Raw genomic sequence first — 22,488 nt, 5'->3', positions numbered from 1 at the left:
TTTTTAATCTAAGCCTGTAACTTAGTTTAGGGTATTGCTTTTATCAATATTCAATTAGACAAAATTAAATTTTGACTGAAGTCTGCAGCTTTTATGTGTATTTAATTAAACAATATTATTTTTCAAAATGAGCAGAGGTAGTTGGTCAGTGTTGATATGTGGGCTGCGGAACTCTGTGGTAAGGAATTAACAAAAAAGTTGGGCCACCTCACTTGCATTGGATTGTAGTAAATGTGATGCTTTTGAAAAAAGTGAGGCTGCTGAGGTGAAAAAAAATGGCAACACAATCATTCAGATTGTCTTTTATTTAAAGAAAGCTTGCAGTTTGGAAAGTTGAGGTTTGTAGGCGGTGCAGTTGTTTTTTTGAAGGGTATGTCTCAGCTCCTGGTGTCTGCGTGTCGATGCTATCAGGCGAAGTGTAAAAGTGAGCGCCTGTAGTGCAAGTGTTGGAGGCGCGGTTGTCCATGTGGGGCTGTGTCATTGGTTTGTAGCAGACCCCGCCCGCGGAGCCGAGCAGGATCGCAGCAGAGCCGAGCAAGTCCCCCCTCCTGCCCGGCTCCTCGCTCTACAACTCCATTATTTTGGGGGGAGACGAGGAAGCCCGATCGCTGCTTCCATCCACCTAGAGCAACACACACACACACACGATAGTGGCGGTCGCCGAGGATTTGGGCAGGAAACCCGCCTGGATCGCTCTCTCTCTCTCTGCGAGAAGAAGCCGCCGCCGCTGCTGAGGGATCGGCTCCGCCGCTCGGATCTTACAGGCTGTAGTTGGAGGATTAAGTTTATTTTTTTTTGATGTGGACCAGCTGTCCGGAGAGAGCCGATGGCAAACGTGTGCGAGGACGCCAAGTGATGGAGATGGTGACGATGGTGCCGGGGCACAGGCTGTAACTTGGCGCTGGGCAGCGAGCAGAGGTACCGGTGTTTTGTGCGAGCGGCGGCTGCTCTCCCTCCCCGCAGCGAGCCGGATCGGCCGCCCCTTTCCCCACCTCTCCCGTCCCCGCCCTCTCTCCTCCTCCTCCTCCCACCCCATCATCCCATCCACTGCCCACCTCAACCCACAGTCTCATCCCTCCTCCCTCACCCATTCCTTCTCCTCCCTACTTGCCCCACCTCATCCTCCCCACCCACACACTTTCTCACCCCTTCCCCCACACACTCACCCTCTGCCCCCCCCATACACACTGCCTCCCACCCCATCCACATTGTTCCCCACCCCACACCCTGCCGCCCAATCCCATCCCACACACTCTCCCTCCCCATCCCACACACTGCCCTCCCATCCCACACACTCTCCCTCCCATCCCACACACTCTCCCTCCCCATCCCACACACTGTGCCCCACACACACTGCCCCCCCACCCCACACACTGCCCCCCCCACCCCACACACTGCCCCCCAACGCCACACACTGCCCCCCCCACCCCACACATTGCCCCCCAACCCCACACACTGCCCCCCACCCCATACATTCTGGCCGCTCACCCCACACACTCTGCCCCACACTCCACACACTACTGCCCCATCCCACCCACACACTCTCCTCCCCACCCCACACACTGCCCCCCCACCCCACACATTCTGCCCCGCACCCCACACATTGCCCCCAATCCCACACACACTGCCCCCCCACCCAACACATTCTGCCCCACCCCACACACTCTTTCCCGCCATCCCACCCCACCCCCCTCTTCCCACTCTTCCTACCCCATCCCCTCTCTCTGCCCACCCATTCTCCACTCTCTGCCCACCCCCTCTCTTGCCCACCCTCCCCCCTCTCTCTCGCCCACCCTCCCCCCTCTCTCTCGCCCACCCTCCCCCCTCTCTCTCTCCCCCATCCTCCCCCCTCTCTCTCTCCCACCCTCCCCCCTCTCTCTCTCCCACCCTCCCCCCTCTCTCTCTCCCACCCTCCTACCTCTCTCGCCCACCCTCCACCCTCTCTCTCGCCCACCCTCCACCCTCTCTCTCGCCCACCCTCCACCCTCTCTCTCGCCCACCCTCCACCCTCTCTCTCGCCCACCCTCCCCCCTCTCTCTCGCTCACCCTCCCCCCTCTCTATCGCCCACCCTCCCCCCTCTCTCTCTCGCCCACCCCTCTCTCTCGCCCACCCTCCCACCTCTCTCTCTCGCCCACCCTCCCACCTCTCTCTCTCGCCCACCCTCCCACCTCTCTCTCTCGCCCACCCTCCCACCTCTCTCTCTCGCCCACCCTCCCACCTCTCTCTCTCGCCCACCCTCCCACCTCTCTCTCTCGCCCACCCTCCCACCTCTCTCTCTCGCCCACCCTCCCACCTCTCTCTCTCGCCCACCCTCCCACCTCTCTCTCTCGCCCACCCTCCCACCTCTCTCTCTCGCCCACCCTCCCACCTCTCTCTCTCGCCCACCCTCCCACCTCTCTCTCTCGCCCACCCTCCCACCTCTCTCTCTCGCCCACCCTCCCACCTCTCTCTCTCGCCCACCCTCCCACCTCTCTCTCTCGCCCACCCTCCCACCTCTCTCTCTCGCCCACCCTCCCACCTCTCTCTCTCGCCCACCCTCCCACCTCTCTCTCTCGCCCACCCTCCCACCTCTCTCTCTCGCCTTCCCTCCCCCCCCTCTCTCGCCCCCACCCTTCCCCCTCTCTCTCGCCCACCCTCCTCCCTCTCTCTCGCCCACCCTCCCCCCTCTCTCTCGCCCACCCTCCCCCCTCTCTCTCGCCCACCCTCCCCCCTCTCTCTCGCCCACCCTCCCCCCTCTCTCTCGCCCACCCTCCCCCCTCTCTCTCGCCCACCCTCCCCCTCTCTCTCGCTCCCCCTCCCCCTCACCCTTCCCCCTCTTTCTCGCCCCCACCCTCTCAATCTTGCCCACATCTCCTCTTTCCCCATCTCGCCCACCCCTTTCTCTCTTGCCCATCACTCCCCTCCCTTGCCCAAGCCCTCCCTCCTCTCTCTCTTGCCCCCCCATCTCCCACCCTCTCTGCCCCCCCATCTCCCACCCTCTCTGCCCCCCCATCTCCCACCCTCTCTGCCCCCCCATCTCCCACCCTCTCTGCCCCCCCCCATCTCCCACCCTCTCTGCCCCCCCCATCTCCCACCCTCTCTGCCCCCCCCATCTCCCACCCTCTCTGCCCCCCCCATCTCCCACCCTCTCTGCCCCCCCCATCTCCCACCCTCTCTGCCCCCCCCATCTCCCACCCTCTCTGCCCCCCCATCTCCCACCCTCTCTGCCCCCCCATCTCCCACCCTCTCTGCCCCCCCATCTCTCTTGCACGCCTCCACCCCCCCTCTCCCCTCTTGCCCACTCCTCCCCTCGCTTGCTCACCCCATCCCCTCCCCTCTTGCCCACCCCACCCTCTGCCCCCCTCCCCCCCAGTGTCTATCTGCCCCCGACCCCCACCCTCTCTCTCTCTGCCCCCCCCACCCTCTCTCTCTCTTTGCCCCCCCCCCACCCTCTCTCTCTCTTTCTCCGCCCCCCCACCCTCTCTCTCTCTCTCTCCGCCCCCCACCCTCTCTCTCTCTCTCTCCGCCCCCCCACCCTCTCTCTCTCTCTCCGCCCCCCCACCCGCTCTCTCTCTCTCTCCGCCCCCCCACCCCGTGTGAGTGATCAGGTCCAGGTGTTGTCGCCCGTTCAGGAGCTTACTCCGACCCTCGAGGCCCCCTCTGGGCAGATGGCTGGCTGCCCCGGCGGGGCTCTCCGTGGGGCCCGGCTCCAGCACGCCCGCCGCCGGCAGAGCCTCAGTCGCGGCTGTGAGAAGGTGGTTTTGTAAATTGTGATCGAGGTCAACAAACTAAGCAGCCGCCCAAGGCCGGCGGGCGGCCCGGGGACTATCCCGGGAGAGAGTGGGATGGGAAGGTCACTGTCCCGGGAGAGGCCCGGGCTGCCCGGTGTAGTTGGTGCCGGGATGTGATGGACAACATCAGCCCAGGGTTCCCGCTCTTCACATCCCAGAGCTGCAGCCGGGCCTGTGATGATCGACGGGACGAGAGTGACCCCGGCTTCACCCCTCACCTATCCCCTTTACCCTTCCCTCTGGAAAGTTCCCCCTGAGCCGGGATGGGCCGGACCCGGCTTGTCAATCCCTTGCCCCACTCTCTCCACAAACCATGTGTAAAAAGTCCTCCTGTCTTTTTTTTAAGAAGAGGGAAACTCAATAACTTTCCACTGCGAAGGAGCTTTTACAAAAAAACACCCATCGATTTTTAAATTGCTTTGAAGTGTTTTCAGTTTTAGGAGTCGACCATTTTGACATTCAGAATTTTCTGATCTGAAGTCTAACTTGCCAAAAGAACACATGCCTCTCTGATGGATGTCTTTCTCCACACAGCACTGTGATTGTGAGTGACTAACACTATTGCATAAAGTGGCATAGTTATAAAGTTTGATGTTTTAAATGTAGGAAACAGTCTTTTGTTACAAACCAGGCTTCATTAAATCAACACACATCAATGTGTGTTCTAAACAGAGCCCCTTTTCCCCCCAAGTTTTATAAAACAACACCAGGATTATCATTTTTTTCAATTTAAAAAATGTAGTGACATTTAAATACAAACAATCCAGGGTTAGCGAGAAGCACTTTTTTTTCACTGCTTCGCACTTGGCAAGCTGAGGGTGGTGCACAGATATTAATCCAGGGTTATGTATGGTCAGTGAGTACTGCTTGTTGAATAATGTATTTATTCTGTAGTCTTTTCCTTATGAATTAATTGATTTTGTATGGTTTATTGATTACTAATAAAACATAAATACAGTATGGAAGTTCCAATAAGTGACCTTTGACCCATGCAGGATATGGGCCTGAACTTGGTATTGTGTGTGTTTGCCAGGTGTTTGGTGCAGATATCTTTCAGGATACATAATGTGTAACAGTTAGCATTATCCAGACAATAGACACTTTGTCAGATTATATCATTGGTAAATGATTAAATAGTGATGTGAAATAACCTAACACGTAATCTTAAGAGTTTTCTTCCCAGTTGAACAAGGCAAGGTGAAATATGATGAATTAGTAATAGAAATATTGGTTAATTTCACAAATAGATTTACATCAGACTCTGAGTTTGTTGTATAATTAAGATAAAATGGCTTTAGAGTTTGACTTTTACAGTAACCCAGCTGTGCTGTTCAATAGAGATTGATTTAGGAAATTTCAAAGCTGCTTGATTATTCTTTAAATTACTTGGTGATATATTAGTGAGATTAAAATGACTTTCAAATGTACTGTAAATGATCAATCTAATGCCATAGATTCTTAAAATCAAGGGAGGATGCGGTTTAAATCTTACTGTTCCAATGAAAAGGGACTTTAGAAAGTAGACACTGGCACAACATTACTAACCCATTTTGGTCATCAGGAAAGCTGCAGAGGTTCGACACTTCTTGATAGTTTTCATACTTTTCCATGTGGGGGACCCCTGCAAATAGTGACATGCTCGTAGAGAGATCCCTCCCACTTCCCCGTTCTAACTTTCAAAAAACATATCAGCTACTCCAAGGAAACAGTGCTATCACTGGAGAAAATGCTTTTAAAAAATCCGTATGCGGGAGCATGTTAAATGGGTCGCTAATTAGTTGTGAAGTAAGAGATAGAGTGGTGACAAAAGGAACATTCTCTGATTGGTGGGAGTTGACAAGTGGTCTTCCCCAGGGTTCTGTCCTTGGGCCTCAGATTTCACCATGTATTAATGACTTGGATGAAGGAATAGAGAGATGTATATTCAAGTTTACAAATGACATTAACTTAGAAGGCACAGTAAATTGGGTAGATGTGAGTGGACAAAACTATGGCAGATTGAGTTCAATGTGGGCAAGTGTGAAGCCAGCCACTTTGGATTTGAGCAAGACAAATCAGAATATTTTTCTTAATGGGGAGTGACTCGGAGCTGTGGAGGTGCAAAGCGATTTAGGTGTCCATGTTCTTAAATCACTAATACCCTAGTGCACAGATATGAAAAGCAATCAAAAGGCTAATGGAATGTTGGCCCCTATCTCAAGGGAGTTGGATTACAAAGAGGAGAAAATTAAGATTCCGTTGTACAAAGCCTTGCTCAAACCCCATCTGGAGTACTGTGTTCCGTTTTGGGCATCGCACCTCAGGGAAGATATATTGGTCTTGGAAGGGGTGCAGAGCAGATTCATCAGATTGAAATTGGAGCTAAAAGGGTTAAATTATGAGGTTCCATAGACTTGATTTCGATTCCTTTGAGTTTAGGAGACTGAGGGGTGAGTTAATTGAGATGTTTAAAATGATAGGGTAGATACAGAGAAATTATTTTCTTTAGTGGGTGAATCCAGAATATAATAACATTAGAAATAGGCCAGTTCGCAGTGAAATCTGGAAGCACTTCTTCCACACACATACGGTTGTGGAAATCTGGAATTCTCTCCCAAAAGACTGTGGATGCTGGGTTAATTGAAATTTCCAAGACTGAGATTGATAATTGTTGTTAGGGAAGGGAATCAAGGCAAGTGGAAAAAAGGTGGGTAAATGGAATTGAGGTACAGACCAGCCATGATCTAATAAAATGGTGAACCAGATTTTGGGAGGCTGAATGGTCTACTCCTGTTCGCATGTTCCTATAGGGAGGGAGTAGTTGGGTGGTGATTCTTCTGGGTTTTTCTTGTGTACCTGTGATGGTCAGGTTGAATGGAGCTAGTTCGGTCGGTGTCTGATCTCTCACCCAAAGATTCATTTACCCATGAGGGTGGGGTAAGAGGGGAGGTGCAAATCAAACAAGTGAATTGCTATAAATGTACTATCAATTTTCTCCCACACCATCTGTTTCCTGAAGGCTCTGGCTGTTGCTTGGGTACAATTAAACAGAGCCCTCCGGTCCTCTTCACATGAGCCTGACAGGCTGTTTGATCAGGCAGGACATTGCAGTTTATTCCTTTAGTGATCAATGGACAGTGATCAGGAATGAGAACCTTGGCTCCTCTAATTCAGGGGGCACTCCGACCAATTGTAGCATCCCTACTGTTGTCCTGGCTGTGATCAACTTAGTGAGTGAAACTGGGAGTTAAACCTGGCGACGTTTTGGTCTGTGTGGCTTATTGCTACACTGGGCTTTGCCTTTATCCACAACCCATCGGAAGAACTCTTGCTATAAATAAATTTTAATAATTTGTTGTGCAGACAGAGTAAGATTGTTCTTTCCACTCACTTGAAATGCGTGTGTTTAATTCAGTTGTTAAATTTAGGTCATTTAATTTGCAGTGTTGTGAAAATACTCAGATCTGTCTCTCTGATATTTCTAATTCATAATTAAGAAATCCAGATTCAGCATCAGGCTTAATTTATACTGTAATCCACCAGGACCAGACTGTTGTATTGTTTCTGATGTTTTTTAAGTATATGTATTTTGGTTTTATGGTTTTATGAAAGGGAAATCGTGTTTGACAAATTTGTTAGAGTTTTTTGAGGATGTAACGAGCAGGGTGGATAAAGGGGAACCAGTAGATGTAGTGTATTTGGATTTCCAAAAGGCATTCGATAAGGTGCCACATAAAAGGTCACTACACAAGATAAGAGCTCAAGGTGTTATGGGTAATATATTAGCATGGATAGAGGATTGGCTAATGGAATGTTGGTCTTTATTGCAAGGGAGATGGATTATAAAAGTATAAAAATCTTTCTACAACTACACAGTGCATTGGTGAGACCACACCTAGCGTACTACATACAGTTTTGGTCTCCATATTTAAAGAGGATATACTTGCATTGGACGCAGTTCAGAGAAGGTTCACTAGGTTGAAGGGTTGTAATATGAGGAAAGGTTGGGCCTGTACTCATTGAAGTTTAGAAGAATGAAAGTTGATCTTATTGAAACATACAGGATTCTGAAGGAGCTTGACAGGGTAGATGCTGAGAGGATGTTACCCCTCGTGGGGGAATCTAGAACTAAGGGACATAGTTTCAGAATAAGGAGTCGCTCATTTAAGATGGCGATACGGAGGAATTTCTTATCTCAAAGAGTCATGAATCTTTGGCATTCTCTACCCCAGAGAGCTGTGGAGGCAGAGTCATTGAATATATTCAAGGCTGAGATAGACAGATTCTTGAACTATAGGGGAGTCAAGGGTTATGGGGAACAAACAAGAAAGTGGAGTTGAGGCCAAGATCAGATCAGCCATGATATTGAATGGCGGAGCAGGCTCGAGGGGCCATATGGCCTACTCCTGCTCCTATTTCTTACGTTATTATGTATTTTCAACTGCTTCACTAATTAATTTAAAGGGGTATATAAGGATAGAAATCTGTCCAAGTATGAAAAAAAATCTTCTGAATGCACGTTATTTTGAAAATATCTCACTGTTCAGACAATTAACTTTGTTTTGATAGTGGTTGCTGGGGTGACTTCAAAACAGATGAGAAATGCAACTTGGGTGAATAAGAAAAAGAAATTTACAGTTGGATGTGAGAAAAAGAAGCATCACAAAGCATTATGCAGTCGTGACGGTCAATAATTATTCCAGACAAAATGTTTGCTGCTATTCTGAAGCTCTGTTTGTGCAACAGTTGCATTAGCACTATCCAGAGCAAATCAGCAGCTTCCTAGGGCTTCACTCAAACAGTTTACATGTCTTAACTACAAGTTTTACATCTTCAAGGAAGTACATTTTACTTAGCTACTCTTCGGTCTCTGGATACTGGTTGACATCCATTGGTGTGCTCGCATCCAATGGGAGGGAAGTGGCGATTTCCCCCATTGTATCTCGCTGGTCCTGCTGGTAGGGAGTTGTGTGTCGGGTTAACAACCTACCTACGTAGAAAGGGTCTTTATTATGGGAAGAACCCAGAGCATGATCTGTTGGATGTAAAAAGAAAGCGGTGAAAGAAATGGGTTGCCTCATGTGCCGCTCTGGCTCTTAATGTGGTTGTTGTATAAAAAAAAATGAAGCACAGTAAAATGATTGTGTATAACAGGACTTCAGATAGGATGGAAGATGTTGAAAGTGGAACTTTAGGCATTTTATTATTTTTCCATTTATATTTTTCTTAGTCTTTAATGTTTTTTAGACTCTCAATGTTGCCTCCCACCACTGAAGTTGTTCCTTTAACAGAAGGGATAGCTGCATTCTTCCCCATGATTGCTGCCCACACTCTTGTCTTGATCAGCTGTTAGAAGTTTTACTTCTGTGAAACCCAACTAATCCTGCTAGTTTCTTTCTCCTGGAGATGAACTAACATTTCAGCAAGGACTGTGACTGTCAACAGACATGAAGCTTGCTAAGTGCGTGTGTAGGCAGTAGTTGAGGCTTGATCTCCTGAGTTGGCATTTCATCATTCTGTCAACTCAGCTGTACCACGGAGCTGCCCTTCACTTCAGTTTTCATGCTACATCCGCCGTACCCGAATCTAACATCCCCTCTCGCAGCTTCTATTATCTCTGAATCGATGTGCAATCCCCTTCCCTCCGCTTTACTATCCTCCTTGCTACATTTTTCCACATCTTCCAAAGCCTCTTAAGACTCATATTTGATGTACCTTTATTTTGTTAAAGATGCCATGTAAATGCAAGTTGTTGTTGATTAATCAAATCAGCATGGGCCACAGTAAAGCAGAGCAACTGGTAAATGGTTGATTTAAGAGGAGAACTGTCTTTAATCAAGTTAAATGAGGTTATGTTTTAAAATATATCTGGAAAAAATGGCAAAAAATGAATGTGTGTGTGTGCATCAGAATGCTGGATATTGGCAGATGTGTAATGTGTTTGATTTTTCATTTTTTTTGCCATTTTTTCCACCAAGGTGAAAAACACCCCTATTGAAAGTAACAGCAAAATACTGCGGATGCTGGAAATCTGAAATAAAACCAGAAAATGCTGTAAACACTCAGCAGGTCAGGCAGCATCTATGGGGAGAGAAACAGTTAACGTTTCAGGTCGATGACCTGTTATCATTATATTGAAAGTAAGTTGCGTTAAGACCGCTTGACGGGCCAGCTGGGATGATTGTATCAGTGTAAATTCACCACAACAGGTTTGGTTGTGGAACTTGGTCATGTCATACTGTCAGGAATCCTGAGTTTAGAGAATTTGGATTACTTATTTAGAGTTCTCTATTTGCAGATTTATGGTTATAAATAGTATCTGAATTACTCAGTTCCTTCTGCACTAATTCAACTTCCATTTGCACTCTAAGGCTGTTAATTCAGTGAGTGACTGCCAGTTTTTAAATTGTTGCTTGACTAGATCCTTGAACAGAAAAAGCACAAAAAAGACTTTTCTGAACCTGCTTGTTTTAAAAGATTAGCTGCAAGCAGCAGCCAATGCATCTGACTCAAAGTGGAAATGGAACCCACTCTCAACTTTTTCCATTTAAAAAGGAAAGAGGGAGTTTGAATCCCAGTGTCCCCAGGAGTTTGTGCACTGGCTTCTTCCGCTGTAGTCTAGTGTGTCCCACACGGGCTTTTTGGATAGAGGAGAAATCTTTTCTCATTATTCAGACAGAGCTCCAAGTGGGCTGTCAATCTATAATTGATATCCTTCAGGGAGACATCCTTTTGGATGGAGAACCTATTCATTTGGGGAACGCTTTTCATGGCCTCAGGACGTCCCAAAGTGCTTTACAACCAGTCAAGAAGCATTTTTGAAGTGTAGTCACTATTGTAATGTAGGAAACATGGCAGCCAATTTGTGCACAGCAAGCTCCCACAGACAACAACAACAACAACTTGTATTTATATAACGCCTTTAACATACTGGAATGTCCCAAGGCGCTTCACAGGAGTATTATGAGATAAAAAATTTTGACACCGAGCTGCATAAGTAAAAATTAGCGCAGGTGACCAAAAGCTTGGTTAAAGAGGTATGCTTTAAGGAGCGTCTTGAAGGAGGAAAGAGAGGCAGAGAGGTTTAGGCAGGGAATTCCAGAGATTGGGGCCTGAACAACAGAAGGTACTACCGGTCACCAATGGTTGAGTGATTATAATCAGCAATGCTAAAGAAGGCAGAATTAGAGGAGCACAGACATCTCGGGGGGGGGGTGGGGGGTGCGTTGTAGGGCTGGAGAAGATTACAGAGATAGGGAGGGGCGAGCCCATGGAGGGATTTGAAAATAAAGATGAGAATTTTGAAATCGAGGCATTGCTTAAACGGAACCCAATGTAGGTCAGTGAGCACAGGGGTGATGGGTGAACGGAACTTGGTGCGAGTTAGGACGCGGGCAGCCGAGTTTTGGATCATCTTTTGCTTACATAGGGTAGAATGTGGGAGGCCGGCCAGGAGTGCAATGAAATCCCCAGATGTAGCAATGAAATAAATGACCAGATAATCTATTTTAATGATGATGGTTGAGGGATATGTATTGGCCAGGACACCAGGGAGAACTCCCCTGTTCTATGAATAGTGGCATGGGATCTTTTACATCCACCTTACGGTAACCAACATCCCACTCCCTCAGCATTGCACTCCGGAGTGTCAGCATAGATTTGGTGCTCAAGTCCTTGGAGTGGGACTTCATCCCCCAACCTTCTGGCTCAGAGGCTGCCACTGAGCCACAGCTCAGGCGGGCATTTTGAATTGGATTCCATTCTTTTTGTAGCTTGTTTTAATGCTGATCAACATAGACTGAAAGCTAAGAGTAGCTATCACATCCTCATATGGCCAGTTTCCCAGTCAATAGATGTCGTTTTCTCACAGTGCATATAAAGAGTTCTTTATTTTTCTATTATAAAATTTAGCATTTTAAATAGGAGTGTGAAAGGTGCCCTGCTTGTGCTCTACCCTTTTAAACAACAGTTTCACCTGTGTAGTATGAAGTGACCACTTGATTCAAAAGCCACTTTCTATATTTTTCCCATTCAAACTGACTGCAGGTTGCTTGCCTCATTTACTAACCGGCATTTTGAATACAGCCATTCACGGATTCATGCTAAAGTGGAACAAAAATAACCGTTTATTTGAGGGATTTGTAATTAATTAATTTTGAAGTGTAAATTCCACATGGTTCAGAGGAAGCGCTAAATGAATAATGAATGCTTTATACAAGGAATTTTAATGTTTTTTTTTACTGGTTCACTTCGAATGGATTACAATGAGATTTGCAGTAATGTAGTGATGAATGAATTTAGAAAAGTTACAGTAACCCCACGCAGATACACTTCCAAGATTGATGCAAGTACAATCAACCCATTTTCTACTGTTTTTAGTTATTTATTTTCTTGGGCCAAACAAAGACTGCACTGTTTGATAGTTGCCTGCAGCTGTGTGTTGTATGTCCAACATTTTGTGAATTATGATTAAAGCCAACAGGTGCTCAAGTATTCTTCTGTTATTAAAAGATGTTATCTCACTCCAGCATGATATGAAATTTATTACTGGTGTGGTACCAAATTACTGCCGGAGCAAGTTATTCCTTTCAATTGCAAATTAACTCTGCAGTATTCTAAGGAGTTGTGCAGCACTTAAGTCCTGTTTAAAACATTACAAGATGGAATGAGAAAAGGGCTTTCACTACATCAAACCCATTTCTTCCACTGGCCATATACAGTCCTTCCTGCCCCACCTATTTAATCCCCCATGGGAACGTTTTGATCCCTAAAAATAATCAAGCACCAGAATATCTGTATATCTATCACTTAACCCTGGGTGGCTGCCCACCATATTTCACCGTTCCATTCCCCCCTGCCCCTTTTCAATAGCAGAAGAGACATGTCCCCATGTCCTATTGAGTATTTGACTGTCTTGGTCTGTATTTACTCTGTGTATGCGACCCTGTTTGTGGGCAACATCAGATTGTCTTTATGGACGATGGAGAATCTGATGCATTTGATTTAGACTAACTGTGACTCACTGGTGAAAGAAATAACGTGTGGGTGCAAAACAGCCTTTTGCATGCAATTCTTTATCTCCGCCTAACGGACGTCTAAGCTGGTGATATACCGTAATGTGAAGAGAGAAGCGAAAGAATGCTCGTGTGTAATGAGAGGACTTAAACACCCTTGGCAAATGTGATGATTATCATTACATCAAAATTTAAAAACACAAGTTAGTTTTAATCCAAACAAAATTATCCACATTTATGCAAGGAGAATATATAACGGGAAGGAAAAGAATAATCAGTTTGTTAATTGTAAGAAGGAATGTTGTACGACACTTTTATTAATTGCACATTATAGTCTAGATTTTATTGCTAGTGATATTGGTTGACAAATGTTTAACGTGTTTATATGACATTCTGATGGCTGATATTTTAGTAGAGATGTTAATTTTATGCATTATCTGAAATGGGTTACTGCCTCTGCTTAAACAATGTATGAAGAATGTCATACAAATGCCTTGCGCGTTCATTTGCTATTACTGACCAACAGTAATGTGCTCTTTTCTTTAGTGAGAGATAGATTGAATTTAACAATGCTCCATGCTGTCTATTCTCAACTTAAAACGCTAATACTATTAAGTGATCATTTGACAAGTGAAGCTTGAAAATCTTCAGTTTAGATATCCAACATGTTAATTATTTTCTACTGTTAATGTTTTGGGCTGTGTTTAACAAAGTTGAGGGGCATTAACTTTGGAGCAGATCCTCTGAAGGTGACACTGATCTTTTGAAGTCTGTAACCTATAATCAGGAATGAAGCTAGGAAGATTTTATGCAGAGAGCTATTTTCCTCCGCGAAGACTTATTATATTACCAGTGCTATTATATTACCAGTGAAATGTAAATGTTTGTCTGTTTTTATTTTGCAACAAAATGAACTAACTGGCAGATTTAGTTTATTTTGGTAATGATTAGAGTGGAGCAATGCTTTAAGCAACTGCATCCCATGACTTTTATGACACAAATTTTTAACATTCATCAAAATGTTACTACCCTGAAAAATAATATAGATTATAAAAAAGTGATGTATAGAGAGTATGTCACGACCATTTTTGGAATCTGTTTTTTATTTCCATGGGTGAGACTGACCAGATGACCCATGAATGCTAAATGAGTTCAGCTATGTTCAGCTTGGAAATGCAAATCATAATTTATTATCGGAATAATAAATAAATTATTCGACATGATTTGAATAAGTTTCAAATCATTTTTAATTCAAGGATCTTAATGTGAACTGTTGAAATGGATGAGAGCTTTACAACCCATTTTTATTCCAACGCAAGTGGTTGCATGATTGTACTGATTCTGTTGCTCCTGAACCTATTCCGTTTACACTGTAGTGCAAGGTGGGTTCGGCAACAACAGAACCTCTGCCATGGATAAGTTTTGCAGAGGTAGCACCAAACTATAGCTGCGATTTTGTGCTTCTGATTGGGAAGGACCTTCCTTTATACTGGGGTCGAGATCTATAAAGGGCAGCTATTGTGCAAAAATACTGCTGATGAGTTGACAGTGCCATCCCACGTTAAAAGAATCCACGCACAGGCATCTTCCACCCTTCATTATGTAGTTCGGGAGCTAGAATGTCAGGTCCCTCATTGAAATGCCTGTGAACTCATCACTTTTTGGTGTGGAAGCAGGTCATCCTCGATACGAGGTACTGCCTAATACTATACTATACTTTTGTTATTCGTGGCACTTTCTCATCGGGAGCTCCCAGTGAAACCCCTTCTAAGGGAAGTTTGGTTGTCCCTGGAGTACTGGTATCGGGTTTTTTGCATAACTGGGTTGCCTCTGGTGATGTTTTTGTCACTGGAGACACCCCTATAAGGGAAAGGAGATCTGAAACTACGCTTTTATGTTGTGTGAGGTCTTGTCTATCCAGAAGTTGATGGTCATCATCTTAAATAGTCCCTAAATAGATTCAGGAATACAGTTTATGAGACTGTGACAGCACCAAAAATAATTTGATTTACCAGTGAGTCATGGAGCCACCATGAACCATTAACTTAGTGACTCACCATGAGCCTTAATACATAAATAAAACTGTTCAAATCCATCAGTAACTGTTGTGTGGAAATAAAGGCTGTGCTTACTATTCAGTCCAGTGCTACAGGCACTAAGTGTTGCACAGCGGATAACAATGAATTTCAACAAGGTACTTTATTGAGTTGGAGACCTATAAAGAAGCCATTAGCCCTGTGATGCATTGCTGAAACAAATTGTGTTTGGGTGGCTCAGGATGGGGCTTTGGGTTTCAGTTGTGGGGACTGATGGACGAGCACAAGGTTCTCTTTACCCCTGCTCCCAATACCAAGCTCAAGTGGCCATTATTCATCTGTGAGCCTTGACCATCAATTTGGCAGGCTGTTGGAACCACAAGTGAGATCGCAGCCAAGCCTGTTGACATCCTTGCCTGATAGTCACACACATGCACTTCCAGCTGGAGTCACTGGGTCGTAGTCATGAGTGGGAATCCTGTCAGATTTTTACTTCCCTTTATGATGGGGCACTGTGGTCGATGGTGGCAGTCCAAGCTGTGGGCATCAACCTCCATTTAATTGGGATCTTCCTGACCTGTGCGGCTTTCTATATTTCTCGTAAAAATGCTTAAATTTAATTTGCCAGTTTAGTGTGGTGATAGAGGCCAGAAGGTCCCAGGTTGGATTCCTTGTCCCTGGCGAGTTACTACACTCTGCACACCTGGGCTGGGAATCAGCTCATAGTTGCTATCCATGACCCCTGCTGGAACGTACGCAGGGATGTACATTGGATGAGGATAGTAATAGCTTGTTGTCTAGGCTAACACCCAAAAAGAATGGCTACTTGGATAAGGTACTGGAGGACTGCGAGTGCTTATAGAGCTATACCACAGCAAGAGCTAGGAGAGTGGAATGCGAAAAAATTTGGAGGAGGGGAGGAATGTACTAATTTGTAGTTTTTTTCATAATACATTTTTTCATTAGAGTATTAACTTTTCTCCATTTTTTTCATATTGTGACATTATCCATTTAGTTGTCTTAGGAAATACTTAGATTAAAGTTTGCCATTAAGATTGATTATCATTCATTTTCCCATTTTCTTTCACCATGTCTGGTTTGCTGATCTAATCAACAGCCATCAAATTCCCTATTGATCAGACAGATTGGACAGCAGAAGGCACCATTTTGGGAGATAAAAGTACCAAAGTAATAAATTCAACACTGAACAAAACGTTTCATAATTTCAGGATTTTTTTGGTGTGTGATCTACTTTGCATTCATTAGAAATAAAAGCCTCAGAAGAGAGATGGAAGTGTTTACATTCAGGAAAAGCTTTGGGAGGTGGGCGCACCTTTTGTCTCCGTGGACACTGCTTAATTGGATAGAAGTCTCTCGTTCCGATGTTAGTCAATTAAGGGAGCTGTACAGTCGTGATTTTTTTTGAACATGTTATAAAAGTAACTGAAAATTGTGAGGTTGAGTAGCTTTAAGCACAGTGGTGTTTCCTAGGCTGCTGTTTTTGTTGTGAATAGAGCAATTTGTAATTTGAGCAGTCATAAAAAAGTGCGTGTTAATTGGTGATTAATGACTGTTTCTCCTTGTCTAAATAATCCTGATGGGCGTAATTCACAAATTTACAAAAACACAGGTCACTCCGTGTACTTTTGTGGAATGTTATTGGAATATTTTGTCCGTTTGTCTTGGAGAAATGTAATCAGTGGGATCTCTTCTGGAGAGAGACAAAATATCTGAGTGTGCGGTGGTCCTACCAGTTTTCATTCTGATTAGCACTGCACCAGTGGATGTGATGTGTGGCACCTGTCAGGTAACCTGTAGTCCACACCCTCACATCTTTTGATTATTATTGCTAATTAGTCAACACCATGGATCATTCAACATTAGTCTGTAAAAAAAAAATAACTTCCCGTAAGTGAGACCAAGTGCATTCATCTTTACTCATGCTTCAGGAAATCAACCATGACGTATCGATGATTATTCCGTACTGTTTTTAGACATGAGTGATGTGTAAGCACTAATTTCCCAGTGTGCAGGGAATGCCTCATATCCTCAACAGGTCAAGGGGCGAAATCTGCACTTTTGTTTTGTCTGCTATAGTGACAATTGTGTGGCATCAATGACGTTTCATGTTGAGTGCCATACTCCGTCTCTCTCTGAAGGCCGAGCCAGCCATTACTGCCAGCATTAAATTTATTCTGTAAAATGTTGTCATGATCTGTTTAAAAATGTATCATCAATATTCTGTAAATGCGGGTATAGTGTACGTATTGATTCCGTTGAATTGACTATCGCTGTGAATTGAACAGGAATTAAAAATCTCAACCTGTTTTCTATATGCACCTATTCTGTTCACTGCTGTTAACTCGATAATGTGTGCTGTCTTCTCTTAATGCAATGAGTGAGTATTCCTTTTTGTGAAGATTACACATTTGAACATATTTAGAGCCCAAATTGCACCTTCTGCGTTACCAGACATGCCAATATATGAAGTCTGGAATGTGATTCACTCAGGCCTGACGATTCAATAAATAGACAATTGTAATAAAACTGAATGAGACCAGCTGAGGACTAGGAGCATGGGGAGGAATTGGGTTCATTTCCACCGTGTATTACAGATGAGGGGAAAATGCCACCTAAATGCTTTGTCAAAAATGTCGTTTCAAGCTGAAAATTCTAAACCTGGTGCATTTTCTTTGTGCTTGTTGTCTTTTTGTTCTAGTTTTCATCAAGAAAATGAATCTTTGTGGGGAGGGGGGAGGGGAAAGGCCACAGGAGAAACAGACTTACTTCTTGGATGCTGTCTGTGTGTTTTAATGAATGAACTTTAGATGTTTTGTCTGAATAAGCAGTTGCTAGTGATGTTCCATTGGGATGGGGACGGAAAATGAGTTTGGATTTTTGTAGTTTTGTTGATTTTAAATAGAAAAAAACCCGAACATTTTCACAGAGCTTTATACATTGGGATTATATTGATGAAAAGCTACTGATGCAAATCCTCATAAAGGAGTTTCAACACTGCATACTAAATCACAGCAAGTTTCAGAATTCATGCAATGAAACTGTTGGTACTTTGGAGAATCGTTCATGAAAATTGCATACGAAATTGTGCATCAGAAAATTATTCTTGTATTTCATCTTCCATATTTCACCTTATCCTTTGATCAGCTCAGTCACTTAAAAAATGTCCCAGAGTACAAGAGGTTCAACAGAATCTGTGGGAGTGAGTCCAGATTCTGAAGAAAGCTTTTCATCCCTGAAGTACACCACACCTCAGGTGACGGATGATCGTGTGACATATAAATCACTGCAGAAAAGCGTACCTACGCATCCTGGAAAACTGTGTAAACATCCAAAGCAAAATGATTGGTTAATGTTTATATATATATTCCATAAGAACATAAGAAATAGGAACAGGAGTAGGCCATACGGCCCCTCGAGCCTGCTCCGCCATTCAATAAGATCATGGCTGATCTGATCATGGACTCAGCTCCACTTCCCTGCCCACTCCCCATAATCCCTTATTCCCTTATCGTTTAAGAAACTGTCTATTTCTGTCTTAAATTTATTCAATGTTCCAGCTTCCACAGAGGCAGCGAATTTCACAGATTTAAAACCCTCTGAGAGAAGAAATGTCTCCTCACCTCTGTTTTAAATGGGCGGCCCCTTATTCTAAGATCATGCCCTCTAGTTCTAGTCTCCCCTATCAGTGGAAACATCCTCTCTGCATCCACCTTGTCAAGCCCCCTCATTATCTTATACGTTTTGATATGATCACCTCTCATTCTTCTGAATTCCAATGAGTAGAATCACAACCTACTCAACCTTTCCTCATAAGTCAACCCCCTCATCTCCAGAATCAACCTAGTGAACCTTCTCTGAACTGCCTCCAAAGCAAATATATCCTTTCGTAAATATGGAAACCAAAACTGCACGCAGCATTCCAGGTGTGGCCTCACCAATACCCTTTATAACTGTAGCAAGACTTCCCTGCTTTTATACTCCAACCCTTTGCAATAAAGGCCAAGATTCCATTGGCCTTCCTGATCACTTGCTGTACCTGCATACTATCCCTTTGTGTTTCATGCACAAGTACCCCCAGGTCCCGCTGTACTGCAGCACTTTGCAATCATTTAAATAATAACTTGCTCTTTGATTTTTTTCTGCCAAAGTGCATGACCTCACACTTTCCAACATTATACTCCATCTGCCAAATTTTTGCCCACTAGCCTGTTTATGCCCTTTTGCAGATTTTTTGTGTCCTCCTCACAAATTGCTTTTCCTCCCATCTTTGTATCATCAGCAAACTTGGCTACGTTACACTCAGTCCCTTCTTCCAAGTCGTTAATATAGATTGTAAATAGTTGGGGTCCCAGCACTGATCCCTGCGGCACCCCACTAGTTACTGGTTGCCAACCAGAGAATGAACCATTTATCCAGACTTTCTGTTTTCTGTTAGTTAGCCAATTCTCTATCCATGCTAATATATTACCCCCAACCCCGTGAACTTTTATCTTGTGCAGTAACCTTTTAACCATAGTTTACCCAGTATTTGACCATAAGTGAATAAAAGTTAACCCAGTTTGAAAGTGTGATGCCAACACTGCTGATAAGTGAGAACAGCTTTGTGGAAACGGATTGTGCATTTAACAGGAACTGACTGTGTTACTCAGGAGTTCAGTCAAGAATTAATATTTCCCCCAAATTGCTAGCAGCAAGGATGTGTTCACAGCCCTACTGATTTACAGTACAGCATGCAGTGCAGGCTCTGTTATTTATTATTGCAGTCATTTTTGCACGGGGGCTGTTTATGTAAATGTTTCTGCTCCAAACCTTAATATGCAAAGATTTCAGATTTTACATTGTACTGTTGTTCAGCTCCTGTTAAGCATGAATGCACATTTGCTGCCTTGTCATGCTCTTGCACATAACTTTATAAATCTCAGGGCCTTAAAGGAGAAGAGAGAGGTTTAGGGAGGGAATTCCAGAGTTTAAGGCCGAGATGGCTGAAGGCACGGCTGTCAATGGTAGGGCAAAGGGAGTGTGGATGTGTAAGAGGCCGAAGTTGGAGGAATGCACATTTCTCAGAGGATTGTAGGGCTGGAGGAGGCTAGAGAGACAGGTAGGGGTGAGGGCATGGAGGGATTTGAACACATGGATGAAAATTTTACATTTAAGGTGTTGGTGGACTGGGAGGCAATGTTGGACAGTGAACAAAGTGTAATGTTTGGCCATCGTTATGATTACATTGTTCTATTATTATATTGTTATATTACATTATTATATTGACACCAAACACAGAAACTTCCAAGAACAATATGTCCAGATATCAGATGGTCAGAAGCAGACTTCTAACTGCTAGTTTTTGTGTAATTTTCTTCCTATTATCTCATTTATCTTCTGCAACCAACTTCTCCAACTGTGGTCAGCACGTTAACCCTTCAGCCTTTAGAAAGTTGCTTTTGACTTCTCAGAAAGGCACTGAGTTCTGGTAGTTATTTTTAGATGTTACTTTTCTTTGTGTTAACTTTACTGACACTTTTAAGACCGTAGCTAGGCACCACTGCATCCCTGGATGGGGCTAGTGCCTTTGATTCTCCGCTCTGCTGCTGTTGGTAGGTGCTGAGCAGACATTCTTCTTCCTCGGGAGACATGAACTGTATAAACAGCAAATATTGAAAACATTTCCACATCGAGTTGCAGGTGCATTGATGGCATAAATAAAAATCTGCACATAGGATAATAACATTGCATTTATATACCGCCTTTAACATCGTAAAATGACCCAAGGCATTTGTTAATATGACGAGGGTGAATTACAGGTGCAGACACAGTGCATTGCTTTGGATCAATATATACAGTACGTGAGTCCACAAATTGTGAATCACAATCAAATAACCTGCAGGGAATTCCAGAGTTGACCCTAATTCATTCTTCATTTTTAACAACAACAACTCATATTTACATAGCGCATTTAATGTAGTGAAACATCCCAAGGCGCTTCACAGGAGTATTATGAGATAAACAAATTAATGCCAAGTCGCATAAATAGAAATTAGCGCAGGTGACCAAAAGCTTGGTCAAAGAGGTATGTTTTAAGGAGCGTCTAGAAGGAGGAAAGAGAGGTAAAGAGATTTAGACAGGGAGTTCTAGAGCTTGGGGCCTAGGCAACAGAAGGCACAGCCACCAGTGGTTGAGCGATTATAATCAGGGATGCTCAAGAGGACAGAATTAGACATCTCAGGGGGTGGGGGTTGGGGGTGCTGGAGGAGATTACAGAGATAGGGAGGGTTGAGGCCATGGAGGGATTTGAAAGAAGGATGAGAATTTTGAAATCGAGGCATTGCTTACTTGGAAGCCAATGTAGGTCAGCGAGCACAGGGGTGATGGGTGAACGGGACTTGGTGCGAGTTCGAACATGGACAGCCGAGTTTTGGATCACCTCTAGTTTATGCAGGGTAGAATGTGGGAGGCCAGCCAGGAGTGCGTTGGAAATTCAAGTCTAAAGGTAACAAAGGCATAGATGAGTGCTTCGGCAGCAGATGAGTTGAGGCAAGGACGCAGACGGGTGATGTTACAGCGGTGGAAATAAGCGGTCTTAGTTATGCTGCGGATATGTGGTCGGAAGCTCATTTCAGGGTCAAATATGGCACCAAGGTTGCGAACAGTCTGGTTCAGCCTCAGACAGAAGTTGGGGAGGAGGATGGAGTCAGTGTTGGGGACCTAAAATAATGGCTTCGGTCTTCCCAATATTCAATTGGAGAACATTTCTGCTCATCCAGAACTGCATATTGATATAGAATCGTCGCCTGTAGGCTAGATCCAAGGTTGTCCCATTCTCTGTCATCGAACGACTGTGCGCAACGCAAGTGTCGTCCGCGTACTTTCAGGGGCTGAACTCCAGTCCATCGTCAGCACCTTCACCGAGGCATATGAAAGCATGGGCCTTACGCTAAACATCCTTAAGACAAAGGTCCTCCACCAACCTGACCCCATCACACAGCACTGCCCCCCAGGTTATCAAAATCCACGGCGCGGCCTTGGACAACGTGGACCATTTTCCATACCTCGGTAGCAAGGGCAGACATCGACGACGAGATCCAACACCGCCTCCAGTGCGCCAGCGCAGCCTTCGGTCGCCTGAGGAAGCGAGTGTCCGAAGACCAGGACCACAAATCTGGCACCATGCTTCTGGTCTACATGGCTGTAGTGATACCCGCCCTCCTGTATGGCTCAGAGACGTGGGCCATATACAGTAGACACCTCAAAGTGCTGGAGAAATACCACCAATGCTGCCTCCACAAGATCCTGCAAATCCATTGGGAGGATAGACGCACCAACATCAGTGTTCTCGATCAGGCTAACATCCCAGCATCGAAGCACTGATCACGCTTGGCCAGCTCCGTTGGGCGGGCCACATCGTCCGCATGTCCGACACGAGACTCCCAAATCAAGCGCTCTATTCGGAACTCCTACACGGCAGGCGAGTCCCAGATGGGCAGAGGAAACGTTTCGAGGACACCCTCAAAGCCTCCTTGATAAAGTGCAACATTCCCACCGCACCTGGGAATCCCTGGCCCAAGACCATCCAAAGTGGAGGAAGAGCATCCGGGGAGAGCACTGAGCACTTCGTGTCTCATCGCCGAGAGCATGCGTATGACAAACGCAGGCAGTGGAAGGAGCGTGTGGCA

At 45.0% G+C, this 22,488-nt stretch overlaps 1 protein-coding gene across 4 annotated transcripts in view; it reads left to right on the top strand.

The window, feature by feature from the left end:
* Positions 1-490: 490 nt before the first annotated feature.
* Positions 491-22,488, top strand: part of LOC139260297 (C-terminal-binding protein 2) — a 318,546-nt gene continuing 296,548 nt past the window's right edge. For 3 of the 4 annotated variants that reach the window (XM_070876739.1, XM_070876738.1, XM_070876735.1), the window contains exon 1: positions 491-918. The gene's annotated coding sequence lies outside the window, so the exon portion shown is untranslated. Of the gene's footprint in view, positions 919-3,585; positions 4,316-22,488 lie in introns of those variants that run through there. The other variant, XM_070876736.1, reaches the window with a different exon arrangement.

This window comes from Pristiophorus japonicus, chromosome 3 (genome assembly GCF_044704955.1).
Source record: "Pristiophorus japonicus isolate sPriJap1 chromosome 3, sPriJap1.hap1, whole genome shotgun sequence".
In the NCBI taxonomy this organism is placed as follows: domain Eukaryota; kingdom Metazoa; phylum Chordata; class Chondrichthyes; family Pristiophoridae; genus Pristiophorus; species Pristiophorus japonicus.
The sequence above is the reverse complement of the archived record's forward strand: the minus strand, read 5'-3'. Positions and strand labels throughout refer to the sequence as shown.